At 34.5% G+C, this 17,724-nt stretch overlaps 1 protein-coding gene across 1 annotated transcript in view; it reads right to left on the bottom strand.

The window, feature by feature from the left end:
• LOC113043023 (peroxisome proliferator-activated receptor alpha) overlaps nt 1–17,364 on the bottom strand; it is a 34,245-nt gene extending 16,881 nt beyond the window's left edge. The window contains exon 1 of the mRNA XM_026202117.1: nt 17,153–17,364. The gene's annotated coding sequence lies outside the window, so the exon portion shown is untranslated. The remainder of the gene's footprint in view (nt 1–17,152) is intronic.
• Nucleotides 17,365–17,724: the final 360 nt, after the last annotated feature.

Below are 17,724 nucleotides of genomic sequence, written 5' to 3' on the forward strand. Positions count from 1 at the left end.
GCAGAAACAAACACTCTTCTTCGATCTATGAACGTTTCTCTCAGTTAATGTACGCAGTCTCTCAGTCTGTAGCATCTGTCATAGCAAATCAACACATGCTGTTGTGAATAATTAAGCAAAGTGTCTTCTCGTTGGATAAGAACACACAGTCTCATTAATAATTTAAATAGACATTGAAGCGTCATCGATGTGTTATAGTCTTTTGCCATTTCACAAATTGTGACGTCAACACAATGTAGATTTTAAACCCAGAATTAAAACTAACAGATGCTAACATTGTCTTTTATAGTGTGTGATGTATGTTTGTGCGACACAAACACCACGGTAAAAATCTCAGAAAAAAAAGAAGTCTGGAGTTTCATGACTCTTTAATATTGATTATTTTTATACACTAGATGCAGTCACACACCAGTGTCATTTTTTTGTATTATTTATATACTAGAAAGTATTTGTTAATATTTTAAATTAGATTTTTTTTTATCTCATTTTATTTTGTTTTTCAATTTAGTTTTAGTTTTTACTATTTTGGTTATGTGCTTTTTGAAATATTTTTGTAAAATTAATAAAACTAATTTCTCTTTTGCTTTATTTTAGTTCTAGTTTGACTAATTTTAGTCTCTCAACAAACTTATTTTAAAGACAACATTTTATAAAATTACTGTTATTTTATTATTATTTATATTCTATATAGTATTTGTTAATAATTTAAATTAGAGTTTATTTTTGTAATTTAATATTTTTATTTACTTAAACTTTTAGTATTTTGTTTATTAAGTATTTAACTTTTTTAATACATTCTTGTCAAATTAATAAACCTAATTTCTATTTTGCTATCACACTTTTTATTAAATATTTTACATGTAGTTTGAGTAATTTTAGTATCTTAGCTTAAATTATATTTCATTTGGTTGCCAAGTTTTTAATATAATATTTACAATTATTTCTGCTTCAGTTAATAAAATTATGATAACAATGTTAACAATGAAAATGATCTTCAAAACCACTCAACATAAACACAGTATTGTCTTATTTAATTGAGGCACAATAAATAACAGCTTGTCAGATACTAGCACTGTTAAAAGTTTGTGTTGTCTGCCAACCATAGCAATATTATTTTATTAGCAGGAAATATGGGTGAGGTCACTCAAAATAGCCTTATCTTAACGTCTGTGTTGCGTCTGTGTGACATTGAGAGAAAATCAGTGAGTAAAACAAGGCTGCAGGAGCTGCGAGCTAAAGAGAGAGATTTTGCGGACACTTAGTCAATACCTACGAGGCGTAGTTAAGATTTTACTCATAAGCCACTATAGGTGTATTTTGAAGTCATGTGAGGTTTCCTGAGTTATGACACAATGCAAGTGTAAAGAGTTCATCTGAAGGTTACTAGACCACATGACTTCGGAGTGAGTTCATAAATGACACACAAACAGTGTACAGTGATGGTTTCTATAATACAAGTGAACTGACTACAGCAAACTTGTTACTTAAAAATGCATGTGAAACATATGCTGGAGTGAGTACTACTTCAAAGAAGACAATATTTGGCTAAAGTATTTCATAGGCATCTCTATTAAAAGAGTACATGTAGACCAAATAGGCCTATACATGTTATACTTGAGCCAAATTTACTAAAATGCTCTTAATACTTGTCAGTATTAACCAAGTATACTTAGAATCCATAATAATACTAGTGTATCTTGATTAAAAATTTAAGTTCAAGTACAGGTCGAATATACTTGGACTTTTCTGTATAACTGTCAATACAAACCATGTATACTTAGAATACTTAATAATAATTTTCTTAACTATACTTTTCTTTATACTTGTCAGTTTTATCCAAGTATACTTAGAATAACTAATAATACTAGTGTATCTTGATTAAAAGTTTAAGTACAAGTACAGGTCGAATATACTTGGACTTTTCAGTATAATTGTCAAATTATAACTGTATAATTGCTAATACAAACCATGTATACTTACAATACATAATAATACTTTTTGTAAGTATACTTGTCAGTATTAACCAAGTATACTTAGAATAACTAATAATATTGGTGTTTTTCTTGAGCAAAAGTTTAAGTACAAGTACAAGTCAAATATACTTGGACCTTTCTGTATAATTGTCAATACAATACTTACAATACTTACAATACTTACTAATACTTTTCGTAAGTATACTTGTCTTTACATTTGTCAGTATTAACCAAGTATACTTAGAATAACTTAATACTAGTTTATCTTAATCAAAAGATTAAGTACAAATACAGGTCAAATATACTTGTACTTTTCTGTATAATTGTCAATACAAACCATGTATACTTACAATACAGAATAATACTGTTCGTTAGTATACATGTCTTTATACTTGTCAGTATTAACTAAGTATACTTACAATAACTAATAATACTAGTGTATCTTGATCCAAAGATTAAGTACAAGTACAGGTCAAATATACTTGGACTTTTCTGTATAATTGTCAATACAAACCATGTATACTTACAATACATAATAATACTTATCGTAAGTATACATGTCTTTATACTTGTCAGTATTAACTAAGTATACTTAGAATAACTAATAATACTAGTGTATCTTGATCAAAAGATTAAGTACAAGTACAGGTCAAATATACTTGGACTTTTCTGTATAACTGTCAATACAAACCATGTATACTTACAATACATAATACTTATCGTAAGTATACATGTCTTTATACTTGTCGGGATTAACTAAGTATACTTACAATAACTAATAATACTAGTGTATCTTGATCAAAAGATTAAGTACAAGTACAGGTCAAATATACTTGGACTTTTCTGTATAATTGTCAATACAAACCATGTATACTTACAATACTTAATAATACTTTTCGTAAGTATACATGTCTTTATACTTGTCAGTATTAACTAAGTATACTTAGAATAACTAATAATACTAGTGTATCTTGATCAAAAGATTAAGTACAAGTACAGGTCAAATATACTTGGACTTTTCTGTACAATTGTCAATACAAACCATGTATACTTACAATACTTAATAATAATTTTCGTAAGTATACATGTCTTTACACTTGTCAGGATTAACTAAGTATACTTACAATAACTAATAATACTAGTGTATCTTGATCAAAAGATTAAGTACAAGTACAAGCCAAACATACTAAGACTTTTCTTTATACTCGTCAGTATAAATCAATTATACTTAGAATACTTAATAGAAAATAAGTATATCTCAATAGAAAGCTTTAGTACTTGTCCTTATAAATAAGGATGTACCGAAATGAAAAATCTAGGCCAAAGCCGAACAGTCAAACACTGGGCTGAAGTTTCTAAAGAGATCTCAATATTTTAAACTCTGCTCAAAGTTGCTTAAGATGCCAGGGTCTGGAATCATGTCAGAAATCTCAATATGAATCCACACAGTTCTCATCAAAAAATCTGAGCTGCTTTAGATATTCATTTTACAGCTCTAGACTCTTACCACATGACAACTAGTGACTCATTTGAGTCTGTTTTTATCTTTCCTGAGGAATTTTAGGAAACATCTGAGATGAAGTTGATACTGAAAGTCAATTGTCTTCTACTATTGTACAGGTCCAAGAATAAATGGTATTTCCATGGTAATTGTGGAATCTAAATATAGAGATTTAGACAGAAAAATCTGAGACTGAAGGACCTGGAAGCAACAATCATGTTTGACAGACACAATCATATGTGATGATGACAAAGAAAGAAACAGACAGACAGAAACTCACTCACTCAATGTCACTGAAGTGTGACTGCAAGAAAGAGGGAAAAACAGTCTGAAGAGGGGAAACAATGAGCCAGAGGAGGATTAGGACAAATAGAGCAGATCTTTGTGTCTGTCAGGGGTCAAAGAGGGACACGGCAATCTCAGTCCGAGACATTCAAGGTCAGCGATCTACAATGAGGTCAGACATGGACCGAAATGTTACAAAAATACCATAGTCATACCAACTCAGAAGAAGTTAATGGGAAAATGTGGACAGAATCATTGCGCCTAGTATACTAAATGTATTTTACTGTATAATGCAGAAAATCTTTTTTGCATCAATTAATCAAAAGTATCATTATCTAAGATAATACATTAATCATAAATTCACAAACTTTAAACAGACAACAAAAACTGTTCATATTGTAAAAAAAAAAAAAAAAGTTTTTAAAAGTTTTTTTTTTTACATTTTTAAATTGTTTAAGGTGCCCCTACTGTGAATTTTTTTTTTTTATTACCTTTAATGTGTAACACAGATCTAAGTGCATGAAAACATCCCGCAAAGTTTTAAATCTAAAAGTGCACTGTGTATAAAATTTGAGGGCCTTTTGCACTGCAGGAACTTTTTCATGGTACCAGAACTAATTGTGGATCTACCCACCTTTGGGCATTTTAGTACCGGACGGCCTTTTTCGAGAACCAAATTAGCTCCTACTCTGGAGCAGGGTCTAACTAGCACAACTGGTACTATCCTTGACGAAAGTAGACACTGATTGGCAAGACGCGTTCGAAAACACCTGCCATGCTTTAAAATGCAGTGTAACATACTTTAAACATTATGTCAACTTATTTTACAAGTATGATGAACAGCGATAAATTTACGTATGCTGAAGTGCAGACACTTGTTGCAAATGTAGCACTTCTAGTAGTCGTTGGAGATTCTTAATCCTACTTTCCGTTCTTTCAATCGCTTTACATATACATTGACTTTCAATGTCCATTGTTGCGAATGCAACCCTTTAAATGGTACTTGGAAATAGTTCACGCAAAATTGTCCCAGCACTTTAGTACTGTACATTTAGATCTGGAACTAAAGCACTGCAAAAGGCCCTAGTGTCTTTCAAAAGAAAGAGTTGACACAATTGAAAATTAATCTTTAGCTATTTCCAGGTGACGTCAAAATGAAACATTTGCATATTTATGCCAGCCCAGGAAAACTTGAACCTCCTCTCCCTCAAACACAGTAAAGGATTCCCGTGGAGAAGACACTGTGAGGGGAAATCCATTAGGCTACAGTTAGGGTATGCCGAAAAAATCCCCAACTAATTTTCACCTCCAACTTCGAAATCATCCAGCATCGCCGCAGAATGGAAACACCTACCCAGTGTTTACAAATTGAAAGTGGAGTAACTATTTTAAAAACTGTTATCATCATGTTCTCTGTAGCCTACTGTAGTATGCAAAATACGAATTTAGTTGTGTGCGTTGTGTTCGCTCTGCACAGCTTGTAGGTCTCGATCTATATGGAGATTTGGAAAAACTAATCGTTAAATTAATCGTCTGGGAGTCGTTGAGCAAAAATGTAAAAAATAAATGCATATTTTAAGACAATTAAAGTGTTTTTTGACCTTGCTTGCATGTCAGCTTATTGTTGGGGACTACCAAAACCAAAATATGAACCTTTTAATACCCATAATAGGGGCACTTTAAGTTTAATTAATTCAATTGTTTAGACATTTAGAATTTTCGATTTTTTGAATAATCAAATGTAATTAATATATTAAAACTGAATCCATAAAAAAGGTGAAAACACAGAATTTAGCAAAAATAAAATAGAATTTGGGAAAAAATAAAAAGATATTCAGGGCCATAAAAAAATATTTTTTTTAAACTTTAAAATTTTTATGTTTTATTAGTTCAACGATTTCAATTAATTCAATTAACACGCTTTTTAAATAAACCATTCAATGGATGGAATTTAGAAATTTGGATAATTGATGGAATTAGAAAAAATTTAATACATTTATTTGGGCCCTGAAAAACAACTTTTTAAAAAACTTTTAAAAAACTTTTCATAAATTATTGAATCGTATCAGTTTAATGATGTCAATTAATTAGACTTACGTTTTTACAACTACAATTTAATGTAAATACAGTATACTACTTTTTTTTAAATAAGCATGCAATATGCAATGCTAAATGTTTCAAAATGGTACCGTGCAAACTGTGCTTTCTATTAAAGCTGTGCAACAACATTGTGCAGCACTTAAGTTAAAAAAGTAAAAATTTTCCTATAATTGAACATAGTTCTTTTCTATTAATACTCAAATACCACAGAGCACTTGAATACCAGTTGCCTCCATGCATTAAAAACAACAACAACAAAAAAAACATTTATCAGCCAACCAATCAGCTGCAGCAGAATAAACACTTGGCTGCTGCATGATTATGTAAGCCTTGTGCAAATAAACAAAGGTCCTGTATATGTAATGCGAGCTTGTTGAATGCGTTCCACTCCATGTTTAGCACCTACTCGTCCTGTGATGACAAGCCACTGAACACACTGCATCACCCCTAGACAGGACACGCTGTTCCCTGCACACCAGTCTCGCCCTGAGACAGGAGACTGAGAGAGGGCGGCCAGTGGTCACAGACCGCGGGCGATACGCCAAGGCATTTCCAATGCGCCCTGGCAGCCGTGGGAAGTACATGTGTACGGTATTCAACGAGCTGGACAGTGCAACGATATGGCATGTACAGTTCCCCAGGGGCTATTTTCGTTCAGTGGATGCTCTAAAAACATTTCTGTGTCACTTATTTTCATCTAGCATTTTAGTTTATATTTTCCTAATGTCCACCTATCGATTATGAGACTATCAATGATAACCGTTTCTGTTTGGATAATAAACAGAAGTGTAAGCTTCTGCTTGTGTCAATAAAAAATAATAATAATAAATTATAGATTATTATATAATATTATGTTTAAAACAGTAAATAATCAAATATTATTCAATTGTGTTAATTAAATCTACTTTTCAGTCTCAGCCTCAGTTACTGTGAGAATAATAATAATAATAATAAATGAAAAATTTATAATAAATAAAATTATATTTAAAATAAAATAATTATAATTATAATATACATATGTAATCATAAAGGTACAGTAGAAAACTCGGCCATAAATAATGATAATAGTACTAAAATAACAATTAAACATAATAATAATAATAATAATAATAATAATAATAATAATAATGATACATATATTTTTAAAAAAAATGCCCGTTTCAGAGTTTGCACTTGCATTTTAATTAAGCTGAAATAAAATAAGTTTATGGGGTTTTATTTTATTTTAACATTTAGTTTATTTTGTTTCAAGTAAGAATGTTTTCATGCTTGTAGTTTTAGTTAACTGTAATCCTAGAGCCCTATGATTTCCGCGATGCAGAAAACACAGACGGAATCACGGATTCCAGTCATAAAAACGGAATTTACAGTTTAAGGCGTCATGGAACATCACGGAATTTGTCAAATTTTGAATGAATTAACCAAAAGTAGGTCATTGCACTCACATGAAATCGCGTCTAAATAATATCTGTAAATATTATGCTGGAAAAGTCTATTTAATATGAATCCTGCATGTTTTGTGTGTCTGTGTTAATGAATAATGCAGAAGCACGGCTTCATTTATTACACACATGGAAGCATGCATTACGTTCGCGGTGATTTCAATGTCTGTCATCTCTCTAAATGAGGATGTGAACACATGAAAAACATCTCCAGAACTGCACTGAGAGTCACTTCATGAGCATTTGACCATTTGATTTGAGTAAAACTAGCGTCACATCACATACACAGAACTGTAAAGGTATTCATGGTAACACGTCAAAATAAAAGTCTGGTTTAATTAATTTTCAATAATTAAAATATAAATTAAATGAATGTTTTATGTCTTCATTTGATAACCTAAAAAATTTAAATACACAATATAATTTCTGAGGGGAAAAAAACATTTCATAAGGCTATTTTAAGAAAAAAAAAATTAAGTTGTTTTTATGCATTTAAATAATTAGACATGCTAAAACACAGAATTAGTTAACAATAAAACATATGCTGAAGAAAAAAAATTTCATAGGGCCCAAAACATGTCATTTTTGTTAAACTTTTAATAAACTGTAATTCGACATGCATTTTGATTAATACATTTTAATTTAACCATTAAAAAGGAGTTGAGAAAAATAAAAACAATGAAAAATGAAAACGGAATTTGGGAAAAAATTTAACGGATTTCATAGGGCTCTACTGTAATCCCTGCACAAGATCAAGGAAAAAGAGACACAATCCCTCTAAATGCCATATTTAACAACAAAAGTTCATGATGAATCTGGCACTATGACCAACAAATATGAGGAGTAAAGGATTAGCTGTTAGCTTCAGGACAGAGTCTTGGATGGCCAAGGACGAGCTTAGTGAATCAATGACAGCTCTTGCCTACAGCATTATTAACAGAGCGGATTAAAACCCGAGTTACAGGCCAGGACATACATTAACAACATACTATAATCTGTGTGAATAAAGAGAATCCCAGAAGTCATCAATACATGAAAGATACCACAACTTCAATCAAAGAGCTTTTGACGTCACTAGGTGAATATATCAGCAAAACAATACAAAATACAAAACAAATGAGCTTTATTCATAGTAGGATTGAAGCCGGAACAGCATGTACAAAACCACAACAAAACCACACCTCTTTCTTGAGTTTATACACATGATATGGTTTAAAGTTTGTCTTTAGTTAGTCTTTAAACATGGAAAGTACTTATCGTCCAAAAGGGTTTAATGGCGAATGCTTCACAAGCCTGCCGTGTCTTGTTTCAAGTTGCAATTCAACACACGGTAAGACCTCCAACACAGGTTGGGGGTGGACGAGGGGCCAACACTGTCAACAAAACCAGACCCCAAAAGCCAGTGACATCAGGATGACACACTTCTCACGGTAACATTATCACGGTAATATTAAGGCCATCGGTCATTCTTAGACAGTTTAAAAGTGCTGAAAAGACACATCACATTACAAATGTATAAAGCATTATGAATGCAGATTCATGTTGTGTTTAAAAATAACTGACCACTCATAACACCCCAGCAACCACCCAGCATCTACCAGGCCACTGGTCAGCAACCACACACAACACCCCAGAAACCACCCAGCAACAACCCAGCAAACTCCAAGCATCCATCCAGCCACCGATCAGCAACAACTCATTAACACCCCAGCAACCACCCAGCAACAACCCAGCAAACTCCAAGCATCCATCCAGCCACCGATCAGCAACAACTCATTAACACCCCAGCAACAACCCAGCAAACTCCAAGCATCCATCCAGCCACCGATCAGCAACAACTCATTAACACCCCAGCAACCACCCAGCAACAACCCAGCAAACTCCAAGCATCCATCCAGCCACCGATCAGCAACAACTCATTAACACCCCAGCAACAACCCAGCAAACTCCAAGCATCCATCCAGCCACCGATCAGCAACAACTCATTAACACCCCAGCAACAACCCAGCAAACTCCAAGCATCCATCCAGCTACCGATCAGCAACAACTCATTAACACCCCAGCAACCACCCAGCAACAACCCAGCAAACTCCAAGCATCCATCCAGCCACCGATCAGCAACAACTCATTAACACCCCAGCAACAACCCAGCAAACTCCAAGCATCCATCCAGCCACCGATCAGCAACAACTCATTAACACCCCAGCAACAACCCAGCAAACTCCAAGCATCCATCCAGCTACCGATCAGCAACAACTCATTAACACCCCAGCAACCACCCAGCAACAACCCAGCAAACTCCAAGCATCCATCCAGCCACCGATCAGCAACAACTCATTAACACCCCAGCAACAACCCAGCAAACTCCAAGCATCCATCCAGCCACCGATCAGCAACCACTCATTAACACCCCAGCAACCACCCAGCAACAACCCAGCAAACTCCAAGCATCCACCCAGCCACCGATCAGCAACAACTCATTAACACCCCAGCAACAACCCAGCAAACTCCAAGCATCCACCCAGCCACCGATCAGCAACAACTCATTAACACCCCAGCAACAACCCAGCAAACTCCAAGCATCCATCCAGCCACCGATCAGCAACAACTCATTAACACCCCAGCAACAACCCAGCAAACTCCAAGCATCCATCCAGCTACCGATCAGCAACCACTCATAACACCCAAGCAACAACTAGGGGTGCTCTGATCACGATCGGCCGATCGTTAATGCACATCTCGTCAGTAAAGCAGGTTCTCTAATCAGCTGTAAATTCCATCAGGTGCGGGATTTCACATAGAGCAGCTGTTACTACACAGAGCCATTGTTAACTGAGAAGATGTGCAATTAACACTGAAAATGAACGTGGATTTGCGCATCTTCTCAGTTAACAAAGGCTCTGTGTAGTAACAGCTGCTCTATGTGAAATCCCGCACCTGATGGAATTTACCGCTGATTAGAGAACCTGCTTTACTGACGAGATGCGCATTAACGATCGGCCAATCGTGATCGTAGCACCCCTAGCAACAACCCAGCAAACTCCAAGCATCCACCCAGCCACCGATCAGCAACAACTCATTAACACCCCAGCAACAACCCAGCAAACTCCAAGCATCCATCCAGCCACCGATCAGCAACAACTCATTAACACCCCAGCAACAACCCAGCAAACTCCAAGCATCCATCCAGCTACCGATCAGCAACCACTCATAACACCCAAGCAACAACTAGGGGTGCTCTGATCACGATCGGCCGATCGTTAATGCACATCTCGTCAGTAAAGCAGGTTCTCTAATCAGCTGTAAATTCCATCAGGTGCGGGATTTCACATAGAGCAGCTGTTACTACACAGAGCCATTGTTAACTGAGAAGATGTGCAATTAACACTGAAAATGAACGTGGATTTGCGCATCTTCTCAGTTAACAAAGGCTCTGTGTAGTAACAGCTGCTCTATGTGAAATCCCGCACCTGATGGAATTTACCGCTGATTAGAGAACCGGCTTTACTGACGAGATGCGCATTAACGAATGGCCGATCGTGATCGTAGCACCCCTAGCAACAACCCAGCAAACTCCAAGCATCCATCCAGCCACTGGTCAGCAACCACACATAAAACCCCAGCAACTGCATAGCAACACGGTGGCCCTCTCATTGTCAGTAAAGTAAACAAGACAACATTGTTGTGCAATACTCAAAACCACTTTTACTGAGTAAAACTGAAAGTTGTTGAAGTTCTGTGAACACAACAATGCTGTTGTAGCATGCTCTGCTGGGTTAAGAAACACGCCTGCAGGCCTCAGCAGAGACACATTAACTCACAATCTCTCCTGAGCTGCTTATGGGATGTCTGTCTCTGACATAGTCATTTAGTGTGATGGACATTTAGAGACGGACTTACGCGGTGAATACAACTTCAGTATTGTCTGTCAGGACAGAAAACTGCAGCAAGACAACAGCAGATCAGGTCAAAGCGCAGGAAGTGACACGTTTAAAACTGCCTGTGTTGGCTTAAAGTTAAATTCCCCTCAGGGATCAATTAAGAAAACCTGTCTTTCCGTCTGTCAATGGGTTTACAGATACCAGCCTTGCCTAAGTAAACCAGAATGTGGTTTTCTATATTTTCAACAGGTCTCTTCAAACACAGTGTGCTGATGCTGCAGTAAATGCAGAAAATATATACATGCACAGCTATGTTTATACAGAGTTATAAACTCAGTACCATTCTGAGGGAGGAAGAAGCAGTAGTGTGTACTTTTTCACTGTAAACATTATGTAAAAATGTGTTCATGCATTCATAAGTGCTCAAAATGCATTGGTAAATGCATAAGAATTTATTTGCAATAGCAATCATTTGTAACATAAAAAATGTCCTTTCTGTCACTTTTAATCCATTTAAAGCATCCTAACTGAACCAAACCTCTGAACAGTAGTGTACATGTTCTGCCTGAAAGCCGTTGAGATGTTGATGTTAACATTTAAGGAGACAGACTGGTCAGCCCAACCTGAAAATCCTGTTTTAGGAAAATAAACAGCGTGGAAACGGACAGAGCCAGAACATTCCCGTTCTCTTACTGAGTTAATAATCAAGAAGGGTCTGATTAGCAGTCTCAGATTCCAAACCAGTCAGACAAAGACCCTGAGAAAGAGAGAGACGCTAGCCTTTTGCTAACACTTTTGAAAGTGAGAAAACATTGCAGGGAGGCAGACAGAAGCAGCACAACATGTTCTGACATGAGAATGTGATAAATACTCAAAAGACAATCAACATAATATGTAATGGTACTAATGGAGGCCAATTTGGCTTTCCTTGTTTCTTATTATATGGTTTACTGAAATACGCGATTCATTGTGGAGTCAAATATTTTTGCGTATTAACTGCTAAACTAACCTAGACAAGTGATTTCCTATTGTGTATTTCGCTTAACTTTAAATATTCTTTCTATTTTGATAATAAACCTGAACTCAAATCAAGAGTTCACATGTTTTGACTTATTTTGTAAGTATTATTATTGACAGTCAGTTGGTCATTTTGTGCAATATAAACTCCTTCAGGATAATAACCCTTCGGTTTTGTGTTTATTTAGTGTTTATGACCGTCTTGACTCTATATATTATCAACCAGAGTTACTAATTAATCCTGGTTGGTCGGTTTGCAGTTTCACACTGCACGTTGGTAAACCCTGGGTCAACGTCGTTATTTGTATGCAGATTGGGTTATTGATGGTCTTTACACATTCAAACTTTGCATTAAGTTACGTTTTATGCGAGAGCTTAAAAATTCCATGGAATTTTCAGAGTATTTTCTGTAAATACAGTTTATAAAGACTAATGACAGAGACAGCTGAAGACCTACAGCAACATGTAGGTCAACACAACTATGAAAACACAAGGTGAACTCAAGACCCTCGCAGAACGCCCGGTTAGGCAACTTTATGGGGGGTTGGTGCTGTGAGTTATTTAAGCATGAGCCTCGCGGCTAGAATAGGACAGTCTGGTTTGTGTCCAGGGGCATGTTGCATTAGCAATGCCTTGCAAGTTACAGCTTAACCTATAGGTGTAGCAGAAATGACAAATAATGCAGCATGTTGGAAATTATACTTTTAGTGCAATTATAAGTTTCCGATTTGCTCACGTCTTGGTCAAACTCATTTAGAACATTGTGACATAAAGTAAAAACAATCAAAAAGCATTGTATTAAGCAACTAAGTGTTAGTTTTTAAAGAACTTAACCCTTTTTTTATTCACTAGGTCTTGCCTAAGGAATAAAAGGAGCAATTAAATGACATGCAATCTGAGTATGACTAAATCCAGATGTGAACAAATAAGGTATGCAAAATGAAAACTGTCTTAAATAAAGTATAAGATGAAAATCTTGATAAACAGCAAAAAAAAAAAAAAATGAGCACAGGTTTTGCATCACAGGCCTCGTTGATCTGAGCTTATGCACCTCAGTTGACAAAATTACATGCATCTACAAATAATGTTTTCTCAATCAAAAAGGAGGTGAGGAGAATACAGTGCATATGTTTAATAGACTACTATTGTTGAGTCCTAATTTAATTCAACCCTAAAGAACTGCTGGTGCAACCCATCCCAGATTTCTATGATCGGAGTCATTACAAACAGAGACGGAAAAACCCCATCAACATTTATAAAAGATCTGGGTCATATTACAGAGAGTGGTGGTAATGCACGGCGTGTGTGTGAGGGATCTCGTGTCCAGAGACGTGCCCCTATCCTCTGATAGTACTAGTCTCACTGTCAAAACAGCCTAAGGATTCGAGTTTATTACAGAACAGCAGATCTATTCCTGACTTTGCTCGCCACAGTAGAGCGTGAAACAATAAAAACAGGTGAACGACTAAATGAAGACGCTCTGATTTGGGTCAGTACTTACTATAATTAGAGCAATCTTCACTTAATTTAGGTTAGGATCAAAAATATCCCACTTACGTTGAACAAGAGACCAAAGACTCGGATATATCATACCGACTATCTCTGATATCTAAACCCTAACGAATCAATTCATGGCCATTTATTGCGCAGTTAACTCTCTTTTGAGGCTCTGAAAACACATTAAAACTTAAACAACCTGTCAGATAACACTGAAACCGGTTTTATTACATTGACTTTTGAAGAAGGTGCCCTTAACATTGCAGATGTGCTGTGAAAGAGCAGTTCAGAGTAAATAACACCAGGTCTGCGAGAAACAACTGCGTAGTAAACACAGATTAGACGAGACTTGCAGAACGCTGAGATGCTCAAAAAATGGACACTTGAAGCAAAATTAGGATAGAATATTAAGTACTAAATTATCACATGGTGTCTGATATGATATAACGGGACCTTTCTGAAAAAGTGCTGCGGTGGTAACATGGTACAATCATGGTACGTGATGGTAATTACACGGGAATATGAATCTTATTACCAGATTCATATATCATGGCATTTACATAATACATTTTACAATAAATGACAAAGGAATGGCAAGTAACACATTCATTTTGAAGTACAAAGGAGTGTTAGTAAAACATTTGGAAAACATTTTTGTTTTTAGTTTTACATTTTCTGATATGATTTTATTTCTACTTAAATGTGTAGTAATCTTGCTGTGTTATTTGCTTTTTATTCTTCTTTTTTTCATATTTATTTATTAATTCAGTTTTGGTTTTACTTATTTAAGTACTTTAAGGTAAACTAAATGAAAATGAGAAAACTAGACAAAATAAAATAAGTTTTTAAATAGGTTTGTAATTTTAATTAATAATTAATAATTAAGTGTAATTTATTTCAAGCAATTAACAAATTATTTTTTTTGTTATGTTTTTAGTTTTAGTAATTTAGTAATTTAATTTAAATTTAGTAATTTAAACTGTAATCCAATAATCTTTTTTTTTTTTTTTACAGCTTTAAACAAAAATTATTACATTTTTTTTTTACAAAATAAAAATAATAATATAAAAAATACAAATAATAACAATTGTATTGTACTCAAAATAGGCTTCATAGTCTTTATGTAAAAGTATAATTATCACTGATTGTTTTAAGTGATATTATGTGACTTTTTTGTCATCAACCAACAATTAAACACATATTAACAGATTATTATATTATATTATTAATTACTATTATCAATAATGTCATATCACAGTTTATAGCCCTCAATAGTAGTACCACGGATTTAACATGTTAAAAATCCACACTTCCAGAAACTGATTAAGACTCAAACAATGTCACACTGAGCTGCTCCAGCAGTCTAATGAACACACAGTGACTACACCTGGGATATTATGTAACCCTCTTTCACCACAGGAGCAAAAATCTCTTCTGGTCTAAAACCCAAAAGGCATAGTTTAAACAAAACCATCTGATGCATCTGCTCAGAAAAGCCTGGTTAGTGCTGGAAAACTCAGAAAGAGAAATCAAGCTCAGTACGTGAAGCTCTGTAAATCTATAACCACACGATCTAAAACTACATATCACAGGCAGAACACCATCAGGCGTGAAGAAAGACACTAGCACTAATTCAATCCTGCATGTTGTTAAGACACTAATTCTCTGTACACCTGCTCATGAATATAATATTGCATTAAAAGAACTAAAGAAATTGGAAAAATAATTAAATAAATATGAATGAAAATAGTATACAAATAAAATAAATAGAAATCTAAAATTATCTAATAGATTAAGAACATAATATTATATGACAATACTTAGTTAATATAAGAAACATATAAATATAGTATGTAATATTAATAAAATGAAATATAGTATTATAATATAAAAGTTATATACAAATAAATGTAATGCAATATTTTTAATAGATCTTGATGTAGATTGTCTTAATCTAATAGATGCTATTAGATTTTTTGATTTCTCAAACAATTATAATTATAACAACATTATAAAACACGACAATAAATGGAATTGCATTGAATTGAATAAATGCATAGAATCTATAGATTACAACACAAATACAGAGTAACTGCAATCTAGAATAGGACATAAAGCAGAAAGGAATGTAAAACAACTTAAAAGAATAGAATAGAATAGAATAGAATAGAATAGAACAAAAAGAACAGAATAGAATATAACAGAATAGTAGAGAATATAATAGAGTGGAGTAGAATAGAATAGAACAGAACAGAACATGAATATAATATAATATAACATAACAGAAAGAACAGTAGAATAGAACTGAAGAACAGTACAGAACAGAATATAATAGAACAGAAAAGAACAGTAGAGAATAGAATAAAGTGGAGTAGAATAGAGTAGAATACAAGAACAAAACATGAATATAATATAACAGGAAGAAGAGAACAGAACAGAACAGAATAGAATAGAATAGAATAGAATAGAACAGTACAGAATAGAATAGAAGAACAGAATAGAATAGAACTGAATAGAATAGAAATAACAAAATAGAGTAGAATAGAACTGAAGAACAGAACAGAATAGAAAAGAACAGCACAGTAGAGAATAGAATAAAGTGGAGTAGAATAGAATAAAATAAAACAGAATATGAATATGATATAATGAACAGAATAGAATAGGACAAAACAGTACAGAATAGAAGAACAGAACAGAATAGAACTGAATATAATAGAATAGAAAAGCACAGAACAGAATAGAACAGAAGAACAGTTCAGAATAGAATAGAACTGAATATAATAGAAAGAATAGAACAGAATATGATAGAACAGAAGAACAGAACAGAATAGAATATAATAGAACTGAATATAATAGAAAGAACAGAATAGAATAGAACTGAAGAACAGAACAGAATAGAAAAGAACAGCACAGTAGAGAATAGAATAAAGTGGAGTAGAATCGAATAAAATACAACAGAATATGAATATGATATAATGAACAGAATAGAATAGAACAGAACAGTACAGAATAGAAGAACAGAATAGAACTGAATATAATAGAATAGAAAAGAACAGAACAGAATAGAATAGAACAGAAGAACAGTTCATAATAGAATATAACTGAATATAATAGAAAGAACAGAACAGAATATGATAGAACAGAAGAACAGAATAGAATATAATAAAACTGAATATAATAGAAAGAACAGAACAAAATATGATAGAACAGAAAAACAGAACAGAATAGAATATAATAGAACTGAATTTAATAGAAAGAACAGAAACGAACAGTACAGAATAGAATAGAATAGAATAGAATAGAATGGAATAGAACAGTAAAGAATAGAATAGAATAGAATAGAATAGAATAGAATAGAATAAAATAGAATAGAATAGAGCAGTATGAGGGAGTGCAGCATGTGATCTTCAGTTCACACATCAACACTGACAGTGACAAACACAAACACCGAGTCACCTTCAAGCGCAGCAGCCAGCGCTCGCCAAACATCGCGCGTCGAGGCGTCAGTGAGCCGATGGCGGTGCTGTCAGCGCGATCTCTGCAGCGAAAGAGCTTTTATATCTATTCTACAAACACATAACCTCCGCCGAGACTCGTCGCACACCTCCGCCGCTGTCAAACTGCAGCCGCAGCTCTCGCGCGACGACCGGAAACGGCGTCACGACGCACAGATGATCATGCGGACGCACGAACACACCCCCCTGACACACCTCAGCGCTCGGCCAATCAGAGCGCAGGACAGTACGTGAAGAGGACGGATTGTCTGAATGGTTGGCCTGCATTACACAGTAATAATTGAGTGCATGCAGTGCACATACTGTACACTCTTCATCATCTCGCCAACATCCAGCTTAAACTATGACAGTTAGTGTGCGATGCAGTGCTGCACTGAAGAGAATGCAATTCAGTTATAGATCAGAGAAACAAATCTCCGCAAGATCAAAACAGTGATGATTATAATGCAATGCAAATATTTAATAGCTACATAGAAAAAGGAAATGTAAAAACAATAAAATTTCGACCAAAAA

Source organism: Carassius auratus, chromosome 25, assembly GCF_003368295.1.
Source record: "Carassius auratus strain Wakin chromosome 25, ASM336829v1, whole genome shotgun sequence".
Taxonomy (NCBI): Eukaryota; Metazoa; Chordata; class Actinopteri; order Cypriniformes; family Cyprinidae; genus Carassius; species Carassius auratus.